General features: G+C 37.1%; 1 protein-coding gene and 1 pseudogene across 4 annotated transcripts in view; both read right to left on the bottom strand.

Moving 5' to 3' along the window:
- Positions 1-24,513, bottom strand: part of CACNB2 (calcium voltage-gated channel auxiliary subunit beta 2) — a 309,505-nt gene that overhangs the window by 173,095 nt on the left and 111,897 nt on the right. The gene's annotated exons all lie outside the window — the stretch shown is intronic.
- LOC120614779 (uncharacterized) lies at positions 1,957-2,075 on the bottom strand (annotated as a pseudogene).

Below are 24,513 nucleotides of genomic sequence, written 5' to 3'. Positions count from 1 at the left end.
TATCTCCCTTTTACACACACAAAGCATAAGGTAACAGATTCAGTCCAGGAAGTACCATCCGATATTTTAAATATTGAAACCATGTCAGACAACACATTTACTTTTACTTCAATACTGAAAACGTTGGCTTTAGTGGAAAATGTTAATTTTGGTGGAGATACTGAAAATGTTAGTTTTAGTGGAAAAAAATAATTTAGTGGTAATGATGAGAGGAAAATACAATCCTATCACTTATAGGGCATAAACTTAAAAAAAAAAAAAAAAAGGAAAGGCAATTTTACAATGCTTCTAAACCAAAATGAGAATGAGAGTATGTGTATATTCAAAGAGTACTCTGGTTTAAAAATATATTTTTGAAAGTGCTTCATTTTCTGGCTGACATCAGCAAATACACATCATTTCTTGATGACATTTTAAAAAAAGGGACAACTTGTTCACCCAAAAAAAAGTTGTCAAGTCATACCCTTGACTCATTTTGCCAAGAGCTAAAGGTGTCAAGCATACCTTATGCCTTCCATAACTTTGCTGGCTCCCATACTTGGAGCTTTTAGGGTTGTTTTTGGCAGGCTGATGCATATTCACCTTCTATTCATTCTGACCCCAACAGCCAGATTGCAAGAACTGCTGAAAATGACCTTGTGGGAAAACTGAATGGTAGGTAACCCAAGAAATCACTGTAATGCTTTTAGAGAGTTACAATTTTAAAACACATCTGCCATTTTATAATGATCTTTCACGAAACATAAAAATACGGAATATGGATGCATATTATTTAGACTTGAACCAAGCATGTTTTTGGTTTATGTGACTGAAGCAGTGAAATATACATATGCCTCTGACCAAAAAATTTAACCACTTTCTTCTTTGGCTCCTGAGAGAGAACATGTGTTTGAATTATGTCTTGTATTATAATTGATTTGGAAATTTTTATCTTTTATTTTTATCAAGAGATAAGCTCCTCACTGCCACTTCCTAAACATTTCCCACCCGTTTGGGTCAGTGACCTCATACCTTTTCTTAGAGTCCATAACAGCAAAGTGCATGGCCTCCTTCCCACCTCTGATGCTGTCTATTAATTCACGTAACAAGTATTAACGGAGCATAGTTACTATGAGCCATCCCTGTGCTGGGAACAGGTATTCGTTGGTGAATAAAACAGGTGAAATATGGTCTTTGTTCTCAATTTAGTAGGGAAGAGGGCAATCAAGAACAAACAATTGGTTTACAATTGTAAATTATGAGTGCCACAAAGTAAAAGTATTATGTCCATTTATCAACTTTTGAGGTATTCCTCTGTTTTTCAAACACTGTTTTACTTGGCCTGGTTTTCCTCTAGGCTACGCTCTCTGTCATCGTCCAGAATGTCACAGGCAAAATTCTGTCCCTATCCTGAATTTCCTCTACTAGAGGGGCTTTCATGTCCTCACCAGGAATCCACATGCATAATTCCCACCTATTCTTGCCTTTACCCCAGATGCTTTTAACTGAGGGACTGCAAATCCTGAACCTTTTCTTTGATCATAACCTTTTTCATTTTTACCCGGTCTGCTCTTTTTCTTAAATAAGCCTACATTTAGCCTTTCTTGTGACCTTGAATCCTTTAACAACTCTGTGAAATTTTCAGTCTACCAACCTCCTCCTGGAATCTCTTGCTTCTCTCTCGGACCCGCTACACCAGGTCCAACATTCCAGCAGTAGAAACTTCAGTGGTCCAGAAACCCTCACTCCTCAACTGTCTTTAGTTCCTACCTATTAACTATAAGGATAATTTCAGTCATTTTCTACAGAGTTACTGCAAATTGTTGGAGAATTTCAATACAGGTCAATTTATCCAACTTCACCATGACTCTCAAAATAATGCTCACAAGTGCTTTATTGTAGAGCTTTCTTCCTCCTAACTCATTCTGCTCATTTCCTTTTATTGTTTTTATACTTTTATTTTATTATTTTTTTTAACGCCTATAGCACCTGGTCTTCCTAGGTGGTCTCCCATCCAAGTACTAACCAGGCCCAACCCTGCTTAGCTTCCGAGATCAGACGGGGTTGGACACATTCAGGGTGGCATGGCCATGGAATCTTCTCATTTTCTAAGGACCTCATCTCTATCCAAACAAGACATGCCAATCAAAACAGAATTTACTCAAAATTCATGTCATTAACCACATACGAAAACTTTACATATTCATCTCTGTGTTCTGCTTCTCCTTAAATTCTTAATTTTTTCAAAGGTTAACCCTAGACCTCTGTATTTGGTTCCATATTCTCCCACTTGCTCCAAAAATTTGTTCTCTATCTACCAATGCCCACATCTTCCCTCAATTCCCCTCAAGTGATTGTGGCCTACTTCCTCCTTCTGGAAAATGTAGGCCGTACTTCACTTGTTGATGAAAGTGATAACTTTCATCACCCACACACTCCTTACAACTCATTGCATTTGTGCTTGACTATATCACCAATTCCTTGAAATTCCTCTTCTAAGATCACCGGATGCTCTTTTACTAAAATCACTTTTGACCCAGTGTGTACAGCCCCCCTTCCCCCTGAAATCCCAGGATTCTGTTTCTTCTACCTCCCCGAGAACTCGTTTTTATTTACAGCCTCTTCACATGCAAGAATTCCCTAGGATTCCTCCAGCAGCCCTCTTCTCCTTCTCCCGCTTCATCAGGAGTCACAAATGACAACCATGAGCATATTCTGGCTCCCAGTTATATTTTGTTTAACTTTTGAAATGTTGAGGTCCCTCGTTTTTAATGAAGCCAACACTTACAAATGAGAGGAGACTTTACATAAGATCTGAACTTCCAGTTTGCTCAAAAAACCATAATTCATACCAACTATGAAATAAGGACCAAAAAAAATAAAAGAAGAATGTCAAATAGATATAAATGACTGTTTGGTGTGAAAGTAATAATGAAAGACGGCTTCTTCTATCATGTAGAAACCAAAAGATACGTTCACTGTAGATTATGAAGATTTGTACTGTTTACTACAGATATTACTAAGTTAATTCAATCAATCTTCTGTTCTCATTCTCGTCAGCCTTATCCACATCTTTACTTCAATAGTCCCAGTTATTTGTTTTATTTTATATTATTCTCCAATCTTATTTCAAAAAGGATTTGATTCGGAGTTCTTTAGTTTACTTTTCCTCTAAATATTAAACTTATCTAATAAAATATTAAACTTATCTAATAAAATCTAAACTTATCTATGAAACAAGTGATAAAATAAAACAATAGATAATGTAAGCTTAAGTTTCAATTCTGTTTCAGTCGCATAGTAGAGATCGTCCATGAAGTAGATGACACTTATTTTCTTTAATCTAAAAGCTTCCCTTATTCTTAATTTTATAGGTAATAAAGTTTCCATGGGGAAGAATATATGAAAGTAGATAAGAAAAGTTAGAAGAATCTACAATAAGAAGTCATCTTAATTCATACTTCTTTTTACTCCCATGCAAAAGATACAAAAATCTATGTCTGGCAGTAATTAATCCTAAACCTCTATTTTCCAGTGTTGACACTTCAATTTCCATGACATTTTGTTCCAAGAATAATGTATATATCTTTCTGCAGAGAAAATGAAAAGTGAGAGTGAAAAGTCCAGGATAGTCTAGAAGGCAAAAAAAAAAATCACCCTTGTCTTAATTAAGGAAGAGCAGAGATTCTGCCTTCATACTTATTCAACTACATTGAAATGTTGCCTAATATACCATCATTTTAAACTCCTAATAGCATCGAGCTAACATTTTGAAAGATTTATGTATGTTTTGAAAAGAAAAATCTATACAGAACACAGGGAGAATGAATTTTCTGTCCAGTGGTAGCATAAATCAAGGTTTTGTTAGCCGTATTTGATTTCTTGCTTTGGTGCCTTGCTAGCCCACTAAGCCTGGTTGCCTAGCAACCATGGTAGCTTTGCTGAATATAGATATTAACAGGTTTAGGTTACACTGAAAAAAAAAATAAATAAATAAAACTAAAAATGAAATGAGCACAGACTTATCCTTCACCTGGAAACTTGGAGAAACAAGCAATCTTTTCAACTCAATATTTGAAACAAATGTATTTATTATATTTTGTCACACGCCATTGCCTTAGATGGTAAGGATAGTTCACTGCCTCATTTGAGGTAATACACTTGTCCACTGAGTATTGAGACATGTGCTTGTCCACTGCCACCATGACTTGCAATTTCGTCTTTAAAAACATGGGTGGTTTTTCTAGAAATTTAATGAATTTAAATCACATTAGAATACAGTAAGAACACTTTGATAATGTTTTATAGTGTAGAGAGACACCAAGGACAGAGTTGGATATGCACCCACATAAAGAGCCCACCTCACGGGGTAGTATTTAGTCATCTTTCCAGTATTGTTATGAGATTATTAAGAAAGCAGCAGGAAATGAAGACGCTCATGTGAGCTGTCACAGCTTCTAAGACTTCAGTACTCTTACTTAGACAAGCAAGCGTGTCATCTGAGTGAGACATGAGACAGAGATGTGTTTTGTTTTCTTTTCTCCCACTCTCAAACATTTCTCACATCTCTGCTTTTCTGTCTGTACTCCTGCACAGGCTTTAGGGAAAACAAAAACAAAAATAAACTCTCTCTGCTCCTTTATCTCCAGAGGCGACACCAGCGGCCAACAAGGTCCTAACTCGACTTTCTTCACTGAGTTCCACCACACCAGTGACCCCAGAGAGACTCCCCGTGGATCTTCGGGGTTTAAAGGATACCTGCTTATAGGTATGAAGCTTTAAGATAGCTTTATGAAGAGAGCAGGTTGTATCTGTTTAGCCCAGATTGCACGAAGCTGCAACCTGCCTGCGAGTCTAGAAAAGTCTACCCGATACTTGTCATTCAAATTTAAAAATATATGTTATTACTGCTGCTACTACTGATGCTGTTCAGATCACTGCAGTAACAGAAGCCACACTAAACTACTCAGAATGCTGCTCTGTAGGTTCTGGGGATCACCGTGACAATATCTCAGAGCCCGTTCAGTACCTGAATTCTCACATGAGTGATTCCATTTTGATTTCTCTTGTGTCAAGCTCAGATGGCGCATGCTGGTAATTTTAAGAAATCTACAACAATGCTATTTCTTCCTTCTGCTTCGATGGGTTGGTAATATTTTCACTCCCAGCCTTTCTTAAGGCTATGCTAATTTAAATAGAATGTATAAGGGGTTATTTTCTCGGGCTCCAGGATATGTGAGATATCCACCCCCTTCCAGAAGGAGGAGGTTCAATGAATTTACCTTGTGGCATTAGTTTAACCACGCAGAATAGATGAAAGAACCCTGTCATCTACCTTCAGGTGCTTTCCTTCCCGCTACCAGAGAGCTAAGTCAGCTCATTTCACTCCCCTGGTTGGACCTGGAAAGTTAATAACAATCATAAATTTAAGAGCTAAGAATGAGCAAAGCGTGCCAAGATAAAAACTTCCACAGTGAGAGGAATACTGATACGTTTGCACTCCCGTGTACGAGTCTCCTTTTTTAAAGGAGTGGGGGCTGCCTCTGAATTTTGATAACTTCCATCTCACCTTAATTTTTTCATAGAATGCAAGTTAAAATAACGCTCTTTCCTCACATGATGCCTCATTTTCTTGGACTGGCATTGGTCTCTAAGAGAAATCCTATCTTTCTTTCCATCCCAGGGTATTCTGGATATCCTGTTAATTTTTTCCAGAAGCCACTGACTGCATCATTGATAATAAAAGCTCACGGGTTTTTATTACATTTTAAACAGGTTAATTATCAAAGACATGATAAACACCTAGAATTTCGAAATGTATTGTCATATGTTCTGTAAGTCTTAATGGCATAAATGGAAACTTACTTTACGTAAGGGTTACATCTACATATGTGGTAAGGATAATTCTAACGATCTCTTTTATTTTATATGACCTTTATCAATAAGACTTAGTTTTGAACTTGGCTTAGAAGTAGCAGCCATCAAATTTTAGTGGTGTGGTAGTCAACTTGGTAGCCAAGCAGTGGGAGCAGAGGTGTGAATACAGATCATGTGTTCAGAAAGGTAGAGGTTCTATCTATGGAAGCAGTGGGAACTGGACCAGAAACAGACTAAGATCGGATGTAGACACCCTTTTTAACATCAGGCTAAGAAATCCAGATTGGCACCAGAAGTAATTTTAAGTAGCATGGCTAGGTAAAATCACTGCCTAACTATTCTTTCCTATGACCTCTCTTGTCCTCAATACATATATTCCTTGCATTTTTATGATTAATCCTCAGACCACCACGTGACGTGAGTACAGGCATACTTCGGAGATATTCCAAGTTCAGTTCCAGACTATGGCAATAAAGCAAATATTGCAAAACAGTGAGTCACACAAATTTTATTGGTTTCCCAGCATGCATAAAAGTTATGTTTACACTATACTGTAGTCTATTAAGTGTGCGATAGCATTATGTCGAAGAAAACAATGTAAACACCTCAATTTTTTAAAAAATTGCTAAAAACCAGTAACCAGCACCTGAGCCTGTTGGGGCAATGGCACCAATAGGCTTACTTAATGCAGGGCTGCCACAGACCTTACATTTGTTAAAAAAAAAAAAAAAAAGTCACTCTCTGTGAAGTACAACAAAATGAGTTACGCCTGTATAATGATCCCCATTCTGCAGGTACAGAAAGTGACCCTTGAAGATAATTAGCTTGCCCAAAGTCACACAGCTGCCGTGGCTCCGCCTACTGCCAGGCTTGTCCACAGATTTGTCAATACCTCCCTCCACTGCTAAAGTTCAGAGGACTAGCAGGAAGGCCCTTTCTGTGGGGAGCTCATACCGTTCCAGTCCTCCCTCAGGCCATTCCTCTTGACCTTAACCATCCACTCACACTCTGTGTAACAACGAGAATGACCATGTACTTCATTCCAAGCCAGAACCCCCCTGGGAATGAAAGAGAACACAATAAATAATTGTAGTGGACAACAGTCATGAAATGGGCCTTCTCGTCACCCTCATTTGAATGAATCCCCGAAACAGGGTTCACATTTGTTTAGTAACTTCATTCAAAATCGCTCACAGTGGAATCTCTCCCAGAAATGTGACATTTCTTGTTTAGTCTGGATACAGTGCTCTCAAGTTTAGATTTTAAATGATATTTTTTCATACACTTGCTTGAGCTTGCAAGCACTCTCTACCCCACCTTTTCTCTCTATCTCTATTTCTCTCTCCCCACCCTCAATCCTTCTTCACTCTCCCTCTCTCTTTTTAACCTTCATCCAAAAAGAAAAAGAGAAGACACTTAGCAACTTGCAGATTTTCCTCATCCATCCTTATCCATATTCTACTGGCCTTCGGTGCATGCTCTTTAGACCCAGGAACACCCAGATGACAACCCCAAGGAGAAACCTCTTTGCACCCCTTTGTGAAGCATCTGCATGTAATGACAGCGCACCCCAAATGGAATTGGATCTCTCCACTGTCCTCAGACGTCGGCTCTGTAAGAACCACAGATGGTAAACTGGAAGAGCAGCTCCATCAGCCAGAAGCTCCTCTTGACTAAGCCCGGGGCGAGCACAGGAAGGTCCGGCTCTGCCCTCCTCTGACTCCAGACCCCTGGCTCTCTGCTCTGTAGGAAACCCAGTTGGCTTCGAGGTTTAATTTACTTTATCTATGGATGGTGTAAAGGATTTGCTCTGCCGCAGAACTGATGAAAATCTAGGTGGAAGGGAACTTATTGAATAGAAGTGTTTGCAATGGACTGGAGAAGAAGGGACAGTTGGGATATTAGGGCTTAATACAGAGGCTGCTCCAGAGTCTCTAGTGGGTCCGGACAAGAAATCCCTGAATGAGTGCTACAGCGGTGGGATCGGAAGGGAAAGGACAGACGGAAGGGGTGAATGGGAATTGAACAAATTACCGGTGAGTGCCAGCATTACGATAAGGACTTTACATGTGTTAGTTTTAAAATATCCCTTGAGGAAATGTCTTCCCATCCCAATTTACAGATGAATAAACTAAACCTCAGAGGTTAATAATTTGTCCAAAGGCACACAGCTGGTGGAAGAATCAGGATTTAAACGCAGAATCTATCTCCAAAGCTCACATTTTCCTCATTATGATGCATTGTCACAATGCTTTGAATTTTGGAGCATGAGAGAATAGTGTCACCAGAAAGAGAAATACGAAACAAGAAAGCAGGGAAAAGGTTAGTTTGGAGATCAAGAAGGATAATTTGCTCCTTTTAAATGTCTGAGTACCTTGTAAGTTAGAACTATAATCATTTTTAAAGAGAACACAATTAAACATTAAAAAACAAAATGAAAAATTAAACAGATTGTGGTTGCTAGAGGCAGGGGTGAGGGTAAAATGGATGAAGGAGGTCAAAAGGTAAAAAAGTTTTAAAAAATTAAATTTTTTTCAAAAACATAGTAATTAATGGCAGGCTTCGTACAAGTAGATACTTCATTACACTTTATGGCTTGCTATATAAAACATCACACATCCTATTTACTAGAGTCATCTGATATAATTTCTCAGGTTTCCCAGCCTAGATATAGAGTCCATCTTTTTAGTGAAACAAACAAACAAACATTTATTAGAAGTAAAACAATTTATTTGAGCATAAGTAAACAATTTATTTGAATCATCAGACACTGACTTCCTGTCAATTTTGAGTGAAGTTGTAGGGAAAAAAAAGAAAACCTGCACAGGTGTTTGAAATAAGTTGATTAGACCTTCTAATGTATCCCGACAAGGAAGGGGAGGAGAGTAAATAACACCAGGGAAACGCCGCTGACAGCAATGGTATATGTTCAGAGCATAAAAAGGAAAATATGAAAATGGGCATTTTCAGAAACTTATTGTCTGAAAGATCAGCAAACCAACAGGAGGTAAATCTCCAACAAAATCACAAGTGAAAGCCATTCATCTTTGAATTCATCGAGACACACATCTAAGTGATCAGAGGTTAAAAAGAGAAACGGGAGTAGTGATTCTTGATGATTTGAGAGACACCTATATGGAAATGAGGGGAAACGTGGATCATGTGACCAAGGAAAGGCGATGGATTCCTTCCCTGAACGAAACATTTTTCACTTCAGAAATGTGTCAGTGTCCCATCCTGTACAGAGTGTGTTTAATTTTCATGTTAGTCTTTTAGCCAGTTTCTAGTAACATCTATTTTATAATATAATGTCATGTACATACTTAATAGTCTTGATAGAAGCATGTCTATGAAGAAACAGAAAGCTGACCCCAAAGTTCTGAGTTCTAATTTCATCTCTAGCATTCTGTGCTACGTAAATATGTGTATTTGCGTTCTTCATAGCATCCCTTCATTTTCTTAAATAAGCGTTATTAGTTTCTTATAGTACTTAATTTAAAAAATGGAAAAGCAGCTAATGAAATATACTATACGCAAATAATAATTAATACATATATGTCCATACAATTGATAAAGGAAGTTCAGTATGAGTGATTTCAGATCTTGAAGATTTGCACAGCAATGGGATCCTACATGGGATCTGTTTTGGGTTTTTGTTTTTGTATTTCCTGGGCAAAGCGACATTTCAACAAAGAAGGTCAGTCTGACATAAAGTCAGATCTACAGCCTTTAGGGTCCAAACAGCGTTCATGAACAAATGTCCACAGGACTATGTCTCAATAAACAGATTTCTGGAAAAGTTTTTTATAGTCAAAGACTACATGGAGATTCCACACTAATGTTTCATATTGTGTACTTAGGCTATCGTAACAAAAAGTAAAAACTGCTGTTCGAAAAGCTGCGTGCCGTAAATCTGGGTCCTTCCTCCCAAATCCTCTTTCTCAATACTATCTTTAACTTTATTTTTATATTTATTCTAAGTTTTTACTCCAAAAACAACATCATGCTCATTGTAAACTGTTTCAAAAACATTCCTAGATAAACAAACTTCTCAACCCTTAAGGGCCATTTTTAAAGCATGAATGTGTCATGATGATCAGTTGTCTCCCCATCCTTCCTGCCATCTGTAACCTGATTTGGCACGCGCCAGCGTGTGCTGTCCTATGATGCCTTTACATACCACAATTCTCCGGAGATTTAAGTAGAGGGATTTAGGAATAGAGGAATCTAATGTCTTAGATTCCCCAGCGAAACAATTACCAAAGATAGGCAAGTACAGTCAAAAGACATAAGGAAATTTCAAGAATGCCACTACGGTCCCATCACCCTGGCTTCTGGCATTCCTGCCTCAGAAACTTATACCTGAATATGCCCCTTGCTGGGGATGTTTGATCCCTACGTTTCCCCATGGCTGGCTCTGTTACGTTCTTCAAGGTTTTGCCCAGGTAGCCTGACCGACCAATTTGCAACACCTTTTCTCAATCCCTGGCACTTCCTCACTCCTTCCCTGCTTTATTTCACTCATCATCTCCAATATTACTTATTTGCTTTTTGTCTGTCTCCTTTCACCAGAAGGTGAGGTCCATGCGGATGGAGATTTTCAAGTGTCATTCCCTACTGTTTCCCCAGAGCCAAGACTATCACAGAAGAGGCACTCCATAAACGCTTGCTGAATGACTGCACTCTCATAGCAAGATGACCAGAATCCTCACATTTCAGAGAAATAGGTAATTACTTTCCTCTTGTCCATTTCACAGTCACGGAATCTCTTAGGCATGGGTTAAGCGGTTGCCCACATGCCACACTGTCACAGGGGTGCCTCAGGTACACTAGGAAAAGAAAGGTGGTGGTTCACTCTGAGCTTCTGATGTTCGGCAACATGTTTGTGTTTACCATATGGGACAAACTATGTCGAAGGAATACTCCAGAAGAACCAGGGATAGAGACACAAGACCTCCTCTCTCTACTGCGAGATTCACTATGTGGTTTAAAATAAGATGAATCATTTTATTCTACTCTTGAACTCAAGTCTAAATGAATGTTCATATGGAAATTAGAAAACCAGATACGTTTCACTCGATATAGCCAAAGAACACAGAGAGACGTCATTCAATGCCTAAAACAACCACAAATGATTAAAATCGAAGTGATGGTCAACATTTGAAAGTGTCTCTTTACGCCCTATATTCAAAATAAGGCATTTTATAACATTAATGAACATTCATTATTGATTCATTACGCAGTCAGCACACACCAATCAAATCTCGGTACTCCCTGTAATGCAACAGTAATTAAACTTGTAAACTTTGCTTCTGACAAACTCTGATATAGATATTTGTGATAAAATAAAAAAATGTTAATCTAAGAATATACAAGTATTCTGACTCGTTAAAGTAACTGGTTCTAAGTTTTTAGCCAACAACTTAACCTTTTCAAAAAATATTAGCATAATTGAGTCTGAAGTAAATCAAACTCGACGGTTATAAAGGTTAGTCTAAGGTTATAAAGAATTGTTTCAAGTTTTACCCTCACGGCAGAAACATCCCATTAGGCAGGCACTGTTTTGGAAGAATTAATCTTTTAGGAGGATTAATCAGATGGAAGGGATATATTTTTGAACCTACTCCTTTCTTCAGTGTTTATGTTCTGGGAGAAAGTGGCAGATACCCATTTGGGCATCAGAATTAGCTGCTGGAGCCATCTGTCCACAGAGCGGGGGAACTCGCTGCTTAGGCCAAGGTCTCTGAATAGCTCTTGATTATCTTAGGAGGAGATGAAAAATCAACAAGAGCAATAATATGGAGATTAAAAGGTATTAATTTTTAATAATGAATAACTTGAAAATATTTTGTCAATTTTTGAGAGATAATTCTGGAAGTTGCGTTTTAAACTAAGATGCAACTCTTTTCATTTAGAACTATAAAGAATAACTGTCCGTAACTGAAATCACAATCACCATCTTCAGAAAATTTAGTGTCATTTCATGTAAAGTAAGAATAAACTATTTAGTGAATTTCAAATTAAGGAAGTAAAAATTATTTCTTGGCCAAAAATATGGAATCATTTATTTTTCCTGAGGTATCTTAAGAAAACCATAATCGTAATCTAAAAATGCATTCTGTGATGAGTACATATGCAGGTGTTGACTAAAATGTTGGTGTAAGTAAGAGACAGAACTTTAGATGAAAAGTAGAAGGAAATCTATCTGCCTAATAAGTTTAATATATTAAGCTCACTGAACTTTAGTTCCCTTTAGCAGAAACTCTTGTTTCTTTAAGAGTTTACAGATTGTTCTCATTATTTTGAGCCTAATGTATTCTCTATTTTGGTAGGAAATTAACATTTAAGAGTCAATTTTATTTAGGATTAGAGTAATTTTCATTCCTGGAATATTACATTGCACTATACATGACCATTTTCGATTGACAGAAGTTAGACTTTTACAACTGATAAATATCTATTGCTATGTTGTTTCTAACAAAAAAGGAACATATTGACATTATCTCAAAATAATAAAAATTCTGCATACTCTACCCCTAAAATTTGACTCAAACCCCCCAAAGAAATCTGTACTATCTTTTCAAAACACAAACAGTTCTAGAATTAAAAACATCTTACAATCATAACCTTGACTTTATATTAATGCATTTTAAATTCTGTGCATAGATACAAATATGAAGCAACTTAAAAATGGCAAAACAAACCTAGAGTTTACATGTCTTATAGTTCATATTTTAGCAAACACACCATCATATTTTGGCCAAAGGATTTCTATCACATATAAAAATATTTATACGCTTTTCTAAGGCAATGCTTTCTGAAGTTCTCTCAAATGTTTCTACTAACATGAAGCCGCTAGACGTCTTTAAATCTCAAATTACAATTCTGATTAAAAAATATTTTTAAAAGATAGAAAATCGTCGTCTACTTACCCAGGAGACATTTTTACCCTTAGGTGTTTTTAGCATGGCAACATGCAGTACTGAGGTGGCCAACAACAGTTTCACCAACATGGAAAATCCAGTAGAATATATTCCAAATGTCTTTGTTACCCAAACGCAAAAAGTTCCCTGCTTTGCCAGACACAGACATCATAAGTAACAACGAAGATAACCTTCAGGAAACCCATTTTTCTTCTCAGTACTAAGCATGCAAACACACACATAACAGATCACCACTCAGTATATGACAGCAGAAGCTGCAACATGGGTATCTTCTATATATCCGCAACATTCCAAGTGGAGTATCTCCTTAAAAAACGAAACTTGAATCCATGTGCAACCGTCCCCAATCACAGAGGAATTCATCTCTCAGCTGCTGAACTGCAATTCTCAGTTCCTCCCCGATCTTTAATAAAAAGCTTGGTAGCGATCGCTTACAATTACTTCGTTAAGAAAAAGAGTGAAAGCAAGTAGCAGTTAGGAGCCTTGTAGGTTAGCTGCTGGTGGCATCCATTTTAGGAGGCGCCTGACTCCAGGGCTGCCCAGAGGAGAAAGAGAATGCAGAGTTCAGTTTCAATAAATAATACATAGTCTGAGCGACAGTGTGTACCTGGAAGTACCTTCTGCACAGCTTCACGCCAGAGGTATTGCTCTCTCTGCAGACCTGGGGACTCACGGCGCACCTGTTGTTGATGGAACTGCTCCGTGAAAGGCTGGTCTCCTAACAACCAGTCACATTTGTTTATAGGTAAGAAAAATAGAAGCCCCAGAGGAGAGCAAATTAGATGCCCCAGATGGAAAAGCAAGGCTGGAAATCAGAGTCAGGTCTCCTCCTTTGTTTCTGTGTCCTTGCGTCCCGTTTCTTTTACCTCCTGTCAATCTAGATTAACTAAGCAGATCCAGGCTAAATTCTGCTACTATCAGTAGTGATTAGTGTGAGTTGATGAAATCGGATTATACAGGCGGACCTCTGCCTCTCCCTCAGCAAGCAACACCACAGGATTGCAAAGCCTGGTGTCCTTCTCTTCACCCGACTGAAGATTTCTGGAAGGTTCTGCTGGAAGGAATATGCTAACAAGAGGAAATCTGGCCACCTGAAACTGCTCATAGACAAACAGAAAGGGGAATGAGTCACCTATTTCACTTTTTACTTTAAAAAAAAAATTCCACTGTTTTTCTCAGATTTAGTTAAATTAGTACAGAAGAAATGCATAACATGTTTCCATTTCATAGAATTTTTTTTTTCCCCCTACCAGGGTGCCCACTTTGACAAGAGATTGACGTTATGGAGGCGGTGGAAGCGCTGGGGACTGGAAGTCACTCTTCTTGGGCAGTTGTTACATGCCAGTTGTGGCATAAGGAAATTTACATATATTCCAGTTCAAGCAATCCAGGACACAGGTATTAATATCAACACTTAAAGAAGAGGAAAGATTTACAGATGTTCAGTACCTCATGGCGAAGACCTTTTGGCCCAAAGCAATGCTTTTTAGACTTCTCTCATTGAAATCAAATGGCTTCTAGATTTTTTTCTTTGGCTCTTTTCCAACCTAAAAGAATTCACACACACACACACACACACACACACACACACACACACATTATGTATATGTTTTTTAGATCTATATATCTATATATGTGTATATATAGATATATATTTTAGGATGTATGTTTCCATCAAGTATCTAAGAATTCTCTAGAATTATGGTTCCTGCATATTTTGAACATCATAATGCTGTAGAGCTCCTCATAAGAAATATTTTGGATTAAATTTTTGCAAAATATAAAACACTAAAGTGGGGCCACATAGTTAACCATATAAATATCAGGGCTGCAGGCAAAGGGGCCTAAATGACTGATGATTTTGTGCTGTATATTCAACAGACATTGTCAATAATAACAGCTAACATTTATCAAAATGTTCTATGTGGTATTTTACCTTTTTTTAATCTTAAAACAACCACAACCTTATGAGGTTGATTTTGAATGATTTGGGATGATTTCGGTAGAGGCACTATTAATCAACATTGAAGTTTTGAAAAAGAAAAATCCAATCTTACAATTAAAATGACAGATATGAACTGATTCAACTAATTCAAAAGCAAAAGAAAAATGAAAATAGACACAAAAGTGGAGATAAAAAGAATTTTTTTAAATGAAAGATTTCCATTATTGTGAGTATTATCTGTGTGTGTAAATCTCATCTACCTCAATATGCTCATGGCTCCTATCGACCAAATTTTTATCTCTTTGGGGAATATAGTACTCACTGTTGCTCAATAACTGTTGTTGACTAATTGGATGCAGTTCCATTATGAATTTTAAAACAGTTCATTTAATGTAATTTTTTGTCAAAAAATTTCTGCAATATAATACTTTAAAAAGCAGATAAAACTATTTGGAACCTGACCTTTTGACTAAAACATGAATGCTGGGGATTACTTATTTAGATTTGTATATTTATATTTTAAATTTTCTAAAAATCATCAAGGCATATCCAGCACAAGTTTAGTGTCCTTTAGTGTTTAGGGAGTTGTATAAAATAAGACAAGACCATTTCACTCCAGATGTATTTAATTTCAGATCTTTCTAGAAATATTTAGTTTCAAACTAAACTAAATTTTTGTTCCTTTGAATTGTAATGATCTCAGGTTGTTTTAGATTGAATTATGTCCCCCCCAAAAAAAATAAAGATACGTTTAAGTTCTAACCCCCCGTACCTCCAAATATGACCTTACTTGAAAATAAAATCTTTACAGAAGTAATCAAGTTACGATGCCTACTATCACTTCTATTCAATATAAGAAATGGAAGTCCTACAGCATTCAGACACGATAAATAAACAAAAGGCATCCAAATTGGAAAGGAAGAAGTAAAACTTTCATAATTCGCAGATAACATAATACTATAGATAGATAATCCTATACTCCATGAAAAAAATTATTAGAATAAATGACTTCTGTAAAGTTGTAGGATACTGAATTAATATACAGAAATATTTTGCACTTCTATTCACCAATAATGAACAGTCAGAAGAAGAAATTAAGAAAACCACCCCATTTACAATTGCATAAAAATGTTTAAAATATCTAGGAATAAATTTAACAGAAAAGGTGAAAGACCTATACTCTGAAAACCATAAGACACTGAAGAAAAATATTGACTAAGACTGTGCTCATAAATTGGAAGGATTAATATTGTTAAAATGTCCCTTCTACCTAAAGTTATATACAGATTCGATGCAACTCTTATTAAAATACCAAAGGCATTTTTCTCAGAATTGAACAGTTAATCCTAAAATGTATATGGAACCACAAAAGACCCCAAATAGCCAAAGAAATCTTGAGAAAGGACAAAATGGGAGGTATCATGCTCTCTGGTATCAAACTATACTACAAAGCTACAATAGTCAAAACAGTATGGTACTGGCATAAAAACAGATATATAGATCAATGGAACATAATAGAGAGCTCAGAAATAAATCCTCGCATAGTCAATTAATCTATGACAAAGGAAACAAGATATACAATGGGGTAAAGACAGCCTCTTCAATAAGTGCAGCTGGCAAAACTGGATAGATACATGCAAAAAAATAAAATAAAATTGGGCCACTTTCTTACACCATATATAAAAATAAATTCAAAATGGATTGAAAACTTAAATGTAATACCTAAAAAAATATAAAAGTTTTAGATGAAAACGTAGGCAGCAAATGCTTTGTCATTGCTCTTAGCAATATCTTTTTGAATATGTCTCCTCAGGCAAGGGATAGAAAAGACAAAATAAACAAATGGGACTATATGAACTAAAAGTTTTTCGCACAGAAAACCATCAACAAAATGAAAAAAAAATAAACCCTCTGAATCACGAAAGATATTTGTAAATGATACATCCAATAAAGGATTAACATCTAAAATATATTTAAAAAAAAAAAACACATACAACTTTAATACCAAACATACAACCCAGTTAAATAATGAGCAGAAGACCCGAATAGACATTTCTCCCATGAGGACATATGCATGGCCAACAGACATATGACGAGATGCTCAACATCACTAATCATCAGGGAAATGCAAATTAAAACCACAATGAGATATCATCCCACACCTGTCAGAATGGCTATCATCAATAAATCAACAAATAACAAGTTTTGGCAAGGATGCTAAGCAAGGGAACCCTCGTACACTGTTGATGGGATTGTAAATTGGTGCAGCCGCAATGGAAAACAATATGGTGATCCCTTAAAAAATAAAAAAGAGAGCTGCCATACAATCCAGCAACTCCACTTTTGGGTATTTATCCAAAGAAAACAAAAACGCTAATTTGGAAAGATATATGCACCCTTATGTCTATTGCAGCATTATTAGTAATAGCTAAGACATAAAAACAACCTAGATGTCCACCAATAGATGAATGAATAAAGAAGATGTGGGGTGTGTGTACACACACACGTAATAGAATATTATTCAGCCATGAAAAAGAAAAAAATCTTGTCATTTGCAACAACATGAATGGACCTAGAGGGTATTATCTGAAGTGAAATAAGTCAGAGAGAGGAAGACATATACCATATGATCTCACTTATATGTAGAATCTAAAAAAATCAAAATAAATGAAGAAAACAGAAACAGTCATGGATACAGAGAACAAGTTGGTGGTTGCCAGTGAGGAGGGTTGGGGGAATGGGAAGGTAAGAAAATGCAGTCATTAGGTTGGGCCCTAATAATATGATTGATTTCCTTAGAAAAGGGGGAAATTTGGACAGAGACACAGACATGCAGAGGGAAGATGATGACGCACAGGGAGAAGACAGACTTGTGACTGGAGTGATGCATCGATAAGCCAAGGATTGATAACAAACATCAGAAACTGGAAGAGGCAAAGAAGGATTTCCCGTGGAGCCATCAGAGAGAGTATGGCCCTGCCGATAAGTTGGTTTTGTACTTCCTGCCTCCAGAACTATGAGACAATGCATCTGTGTTGCTTTAAACCACACAGTTTGGGGTACTTAACAGCAGACCTAGCAAACTAACGCAGATTCAATAATTCTTCCTCTCTTTTTCTTTTCAATAACTCTTTGGAATATTCCAAGCTTCTTTCATTAATTTCACTACAAAATCCTAAAGGTAAAATTGTCAATTTATTTTCAAATTTGAGTCTGAAAGTATACCTATATTATTTTATATATTTGGGTTAAATTTTAACTTAATGCATAGACTGTCTACACATTTCACATATTAGGCCTCCTTAATCGGAGGCTCTCTGGACCCAAAGAGTCTGTGGATACAATTTAGGAGGTTCATAAACTTAAATGAGAAAAAAAATTACATTTTATATTCAGTCGCTTCTGATTGAATTTGAGCATGTCTTTCGATTACGAATGTTATCAATAAGTAGTAGTATTAGTGTAGCTTGTGGCATCAGCTATAGAAATCACAGATATTTTCATATCTGATTATAATTGTTTCTGATGCCTTGAAATATGTCTGTCTTCTAATTTATGATATACATGTTGAATTCTTTATGGGAAATCTGATTTGTTTTGCAATTCACATTGAAAAACATAAAAACATTAAGATGGTTTGATGACGCATGGATGGATGGCTAGATAAATGATAAAGCAAGTATATTAAGTGTTAATGGGAGAATCTAGGGAGAACATGGGTGTTCTGGATAAGATTCTTTCATGATCATTAGTCTCATTAGTTAGTACATTAATAAGAAGTATATACATTACCATATTCACAGATTTTGTTTTTAAAATATTTTGGAAACTGTATTCTCATATGATTCATTTCTATTGTCATTCTACAAATTTTATATTATGCACCTAAAAGTATCACTTCAAGAAAGACTACACAAATGTTCATGGCACAATAAATTTAAAAATTTCATCTATAACGTTATCATGAAAAAACTAAATAAGGATGGACTTTATGGTAGGTAAAAAAAAATTGCGTCTTTAAAATGTCATTTAAGAACCACGTACAAAATTACAAACTTACTGATATTTAAGAAATCATTGACATATCCTATGCCAATTATATGTAAGAAACTATCCTCAAAACTAATGGTTTAAATCAATGATTTATGACATCTTTTGGTCTGTGGGTTCATTGGGCTCAGCTGGGCAGCTTCTATTTGAGAACTCTGATGTGGTTATGGCAGATAGCTGCTGGGGCTGAGTCACCTGAAGGCTTGTCTAGGTGGGACATCCAAGATGGCTCACTCACACAGCTGGCAGTTGATGCTGGCTGTCAGCTGAGAGCTCAGCTCAGGCTGGTGACCACAGGAAAACATATGACCTCTCCGTGTAACCAGAGCTTCTCACGGCATGCCATTTGGGTTCCAACAGACAATATAACAAGAGCAAGCATTCCAAGAAACCCTGGGGATAGAGAGGCTGTAGAGATTCTTACCTAACTTTAAAAATCACACATTACTTCTACTGTCTCATACCTGTTAAAAGTGAGTCACTTTTAAGCAGCCCACATTCAGAGGGCAGGAATCATACAAGGGCATGAATACTGGGCCTGTGGTTCATGGAAGGGGAGAGAGGATCTGTGGAGACCAGCTATAACCCATCCATAAAAAACTACCATACACACGTCACAGATTTGGTGAAGTACTAAGTGTAATTCTGTATTTGATTAGCACGGGACTTCTGATTGCTAGTCACGCTCACTTATGTCTCTAATTCAGCTAGTTATTCAGCTAATTATTCCTTAAAGAGCCCCAAATGAATTCCTTTCCCACTGTATTTCTTATTTTGGCCTTGAATAAGTAAAAATGGGGCCAAATGTGTGATTTAGTACTCCCCAGTTTCCATTATCTCTAAAAATTCAACTACCCTCATTCAATTTCTTCAACAAGAGCAGTCTTTCTTGAAGACAAGAGATTCATTATTTTTTTTTTTGTCTTCCCATTTCAAGGGCTGAGCATACTGCCTAATACATAGCAGTTCCCCCAAAATAACCTAACAATTTTCATCATAAAAATAAGATGTCCAAAGCTATCCTGGCCTTTGTAAGAGGTTGGAGAAATAAAACAGAAGTTGTCATCAACATAAACTCACAACTGATATGAAATCACATGCCAGTCTGTCTGGCCTAGTCTCTAAGAGGAGAGTGGTAGGAAGTTTTATATGTCCCTTGACGTCATTCGGCATTTTTCTCAGTGCATTTTTTCAATAAAGAAATTGAATTTTGTTGTGTCCAACCAGGTATATTCCATTGATCAAGGATATTTCAGCAGATTAATCTCTTAATTGCTAAAGCGGAGTTTTAAAAATTCAAAACAGGTAAGTTAGGTAAATTAACAAGTTAGACTATAAAGGGAAAAAAAGCACTTAATAACTTTGTCCAGTCAATACAGGTCTTTCGGGGTCTCTATTTCCCAACCGATTTAGTACTTACTAGGAATTCTATAAAGCATCATCTCATTGAGTTCATGAATCTTCCTAATAACCTGTAAGGCAGGTGCTATCACTCTTTCCATTTTATAGGAAACAGAGACCTGGAGAGTTTAAGTGACAACTGGCAACATCCAGCACTGACCATCTACCATCTGATTTCAACACCTGTTTGGTTGGTCTACCTTTCAGCTATTACAAGAACAGCTGACCAGTCCTGCCGCCCACTGAGGGCCCTGAAACAGGTTTGTACCATATCATCCTCTCAACCCACCCCTGATTTTGGTCTGGGCTGCAATTTACTCTGTGTCCTCTTTCAAGCCCAAGCCATGCAACTTTTCACTCTCTGCCCCAAACATCCATTCAGTCCACGAGCAAGCTCAGAAGTGAGGGAGAACTCACTGCCCATAGCATCAGCTCTCAGTGTTTGGGGGATGGGAGCTGATGAACAAATGCTCCCAACTGCGTTCCTTCCAGTGGACTATTCTGAGAGGTTTCGGTGCCCTCCTCAGGGGTGCTTGGTGCCATCTGGACCCCTTCGCCCACAACCTTGGTGATGCTTTTTGATACTGGCTTTTTCTTCTTCCCTGTCTCCCAGAGACCACCAGCCAATAAAGTGCCTACACTGAGTCCTTGTCTCAGGCTCTGCTTTGGGGGAACAAGATCTGTTATTATTAGATGTGCATACTCTACTCAGTAGAGAGGAAGAAGTGGACACTTCAGATCTATGTTTCTTCTGTGAGTCCACAAAGTGAGCCCTTACTGAAAGAGGTCCTTGGCGATTACTGAGGAGCTGTAGTTTTCACATCCAGGCCCTTTAGTTATCTCACTAATTAAACTGTGATCCCTTTGAGGATAAGGACTTTGATTTTCAGACTTGTTTCTCATATTGCACCTAAATGACTGCCTGGCATTTAACAGGTGCTCACTTAGTATTTGCTGATTAAGTGGTTCTCCCTCTTTAAAGTATTACCTCTTTATGTTCTAACCTATTAAAAATGTAAGCAGTGTCTTCCCCAGTGGATCCTTCATAGGCAATTTTCTCTAAGCAGTGCTTTATCCTAAACTCCAACTACCTAATACTCATGAGTGTTACTGTGTATGGACATGTCTACACACAACAATCAAATACACTCAGAGAGAGATGGAGTAAGCATGAGGGAAAGAGCATAGATTTGGAGTCAAATGCACCAGGCTTGAATTCTGACTTCTCCACTCACAAAACATGGTAACTGAGGTGAGGTAACTACCCTTGTTGGACCTGTTCCCTCATCCATATAAAGACTCTAGTGACATGTACACCACAGAGCTCATATGAAATCATGCATAACACATGTGGATAGAAAAGCACACAGCAGCTCAGAACCCGAAATCTCCCTGCTTCCATGTTCTGGCTTGGTCTTCATGATGTACTTATTGTGTGCTCAATACATAAGCCTGTTTGATTCTTACATTTCTCTTTTGTAAGGGAAGGAAAATTAACTTTCACGTTTACCTAATGTGGCTGAAGCCGAAATCAAATAAAACCATGCATGTGAAAATTGCTTGAGATTTGCAAAGTAATGAGAGCTGGTAGATGAGGTAAAGTTAAGGCTGCCATATACAGCTGTACATTCCATGCACTGCACACAGGCCCCAGCCAAAGGACAAGTCAGGGGTGAAATCATGAGAGGCTGCATCTGCCCAGTGGGCGTGCATTTTTTCTAATCTGTCCACTCAAAGAGAGGCCTTTTTCTAATATGCACAAAGGGGCCACAGTGAATAGCAGAGGCTTTAAGTATAATGAATAAAATAGTAGATTCCTCAAGTTCAAATTCTGGCTCTGGCATTAACTAGCTGTTGAACTTTGGGCACACGCCCTCTGTACCTCGATTCTTTATCTGTCAAAGAAAAAGTTTTCATAGCACTCGTAGGTTAGGAGGATACATGAGTATGTGTAAAGAATTTTAGGATAGTGCCTGGCACATAGCATGCAATCAGTAAATGTTCATAGTTAATTATGACTACAATTATTCTATAAATGTAACATATCATAATCCAGATGAAGATGTGCCAACTGTGGTGAAATGATGTACAGTATTAACCATTCAAAATAGAATTTGGGTCTATTCAGAACCAATCCATGTGTACACATGTTTTTGAATGAATCCAATTAGTAATGTATAAATTTGTTTTTCTTAATTTTCGATGAATATAATGAATAAATTGCTGAACCACTGAAACACAAGTTATAAAACAGCTCTGATGATTTGAAATGGTTGTCAGAATTTGTTCTCTTGGACAGGAAATTGTTTTGTGTAGCTCAAGCCAAGGCTATTAGTACCAGTGGCTTTGAAGAGCTCTGTAGTTTAGATCTTAATTTTTAAAAAGTTTTTTTACGTCTTTATTTAAATTGGGATTTGACACCTACAAAGAGATACCTAACTATTGTACGAAAACCTCACTTGCATTCATATTTTAGATATCTGGAAAACCATCCTTTGGGAAAGAAATAAAATCCACCTAGAATTATGGTAAATTCACTAATTTATTTATTCGTCCAGCATATATTAAGCGTATTTTGTGCCAAGGACTACGCATTTCTAATCTGACGATTTCTAACAGGTTGCCTAACTCTGTCAATAGGTTGTGATATTTCTGATGAGAATTTGTCATCTACTGGTAGCTTATCAACTAAATGCTGACCCTTGTTGCATTAGAAATTCTTTAAGGGCGAGAAGCATATTCGTCATCTTAATATACACTACTATGACATATTATACACAAAAAAATGTTGGCTGAAATGATAATACAAGTGTCTGCCAAGTGAACTTCAAAGACACATCCCAGTAGACCACACTGCAGTAATCTACCCCAGAGAGGATAAGGACATGGAAAATGTCACAAAACAGTGACTTCTTAAGCAAGGGTCTCACCACAGCTTCGCGTCCTCTGGAAGGAGTCATCAACAATGACTTGTCATTAAATAACAGTCGCAGAGGCGTTTTCTGGTTCTTTTGGATTAAATGTTGGGGGAGCAGGAGAAAGAGGGCAGAGGCGGGAGGTCATGGGCGGAGGGGCTGTCTGAACTTCATCCAGAGAGAACAGAACCTTTTGTTTTCACCAGCTCTGGGACAGCTTTCAAAGAGACAAGCCAAAGCCATTCAGATTTCATTAATTTGGCCAACCAACTAAATTAAAATGTCCTTGATAAGAAAAGGGTGAAGGAATGGCTATAGCGAGGATTCATGAGATTTGCAAATATCCTCCATTTCAGCCAAAATTTACTAGAGATTTAAAAAAAAAAAAAATTTTCAGGGGTGATTAACCCAAAATACGTAGTGTAAAGCAGAGTGACTATCTTCGGCTGTCTTAGCCATTTTCTGTCTCCATTTCTTTTACTATGAATCAAATTTTGGTCTGAGTAAACTATGTTTTATGAGTAAAAATTTTAAAAAGTTAAGAATCACCATATTTATGTTTCATTTTCTTTTCCTCCTCACGACAGCCCCTATCACTGAGACTCTTATCCTTTTATTACCCATCTTGAGAATATGTAGGAGTGTGATCTCCTGACTTCTGCCGTTTGAATCCAACTGCCTAAGTGTGCAAGAGAGTCTTCGCTGAGGTCCTCTGTTTACATCACTGTAGATTTATGATCACAAATAGAACAGCCTCTTATTTGTTTACCAGACTGAGTCTTAATCTTAATCCTGTGGTTGTAATATATGTATAGCAGTTATATAAGTAGACAAAATAAATCTATGCAGTGACAGCAAATATGAATAATCGTCTTCTAATTAGACATACCAGTACACAAATCTTTATATGTTAGCCAGAAAATAACCATTTCTGGATAGTACTGCGTCTACGCACATAAATCCAAGATTTGAGCTCGAAGTCATGCATAAAGAGCCACATTATATTATAACAGGTTATAGGAAACTGGTTCTCAAATTCCCTTAGATGATCAGCCTAAGTGAGAATAACAGTTTGAGGATCTAAAAGCAACGAGTATTTTTACAAATGAAAAAGATGCTGTTTTATTTAGGTAGATACTACAAGTTCCTTGAGGGAGAAGATTATTTATCTTTATATCCCCTCCCCTCTCCCACCGCCAAATAACAGAGTATCTGGTATGTGCTAGGTACTAAATAAATATTGAATATATTAATAAACCCCCAAATCATTAAACTAAAAGTTAAATATGTTTCACTTTATAAGGCATGAGATATTGTTTCCATTCTTATTCTTGTTTTATGAACGTCTGCATATATATTTCATTTCTACCTTATACTAATACGTCATGTCACATCATGGAAG

Source organism: Pteropus medius, unplaced genomic scaffold (assembly GCF_902729225.1).
Source record: "Pteropus medius unplaced genomic scaffold, Ma_sr-lr_union100, whole genome shotgun sequence".
Lineage (NCBI taxonomy): Eukaryota > Metazoa > Chordata > Mammalia > Chiroptera > Pteropodidae > Pteropus > Pteropus medius.
This window is presented reverse-complemented; position numbering and strand designations above follow the sequence as displayed.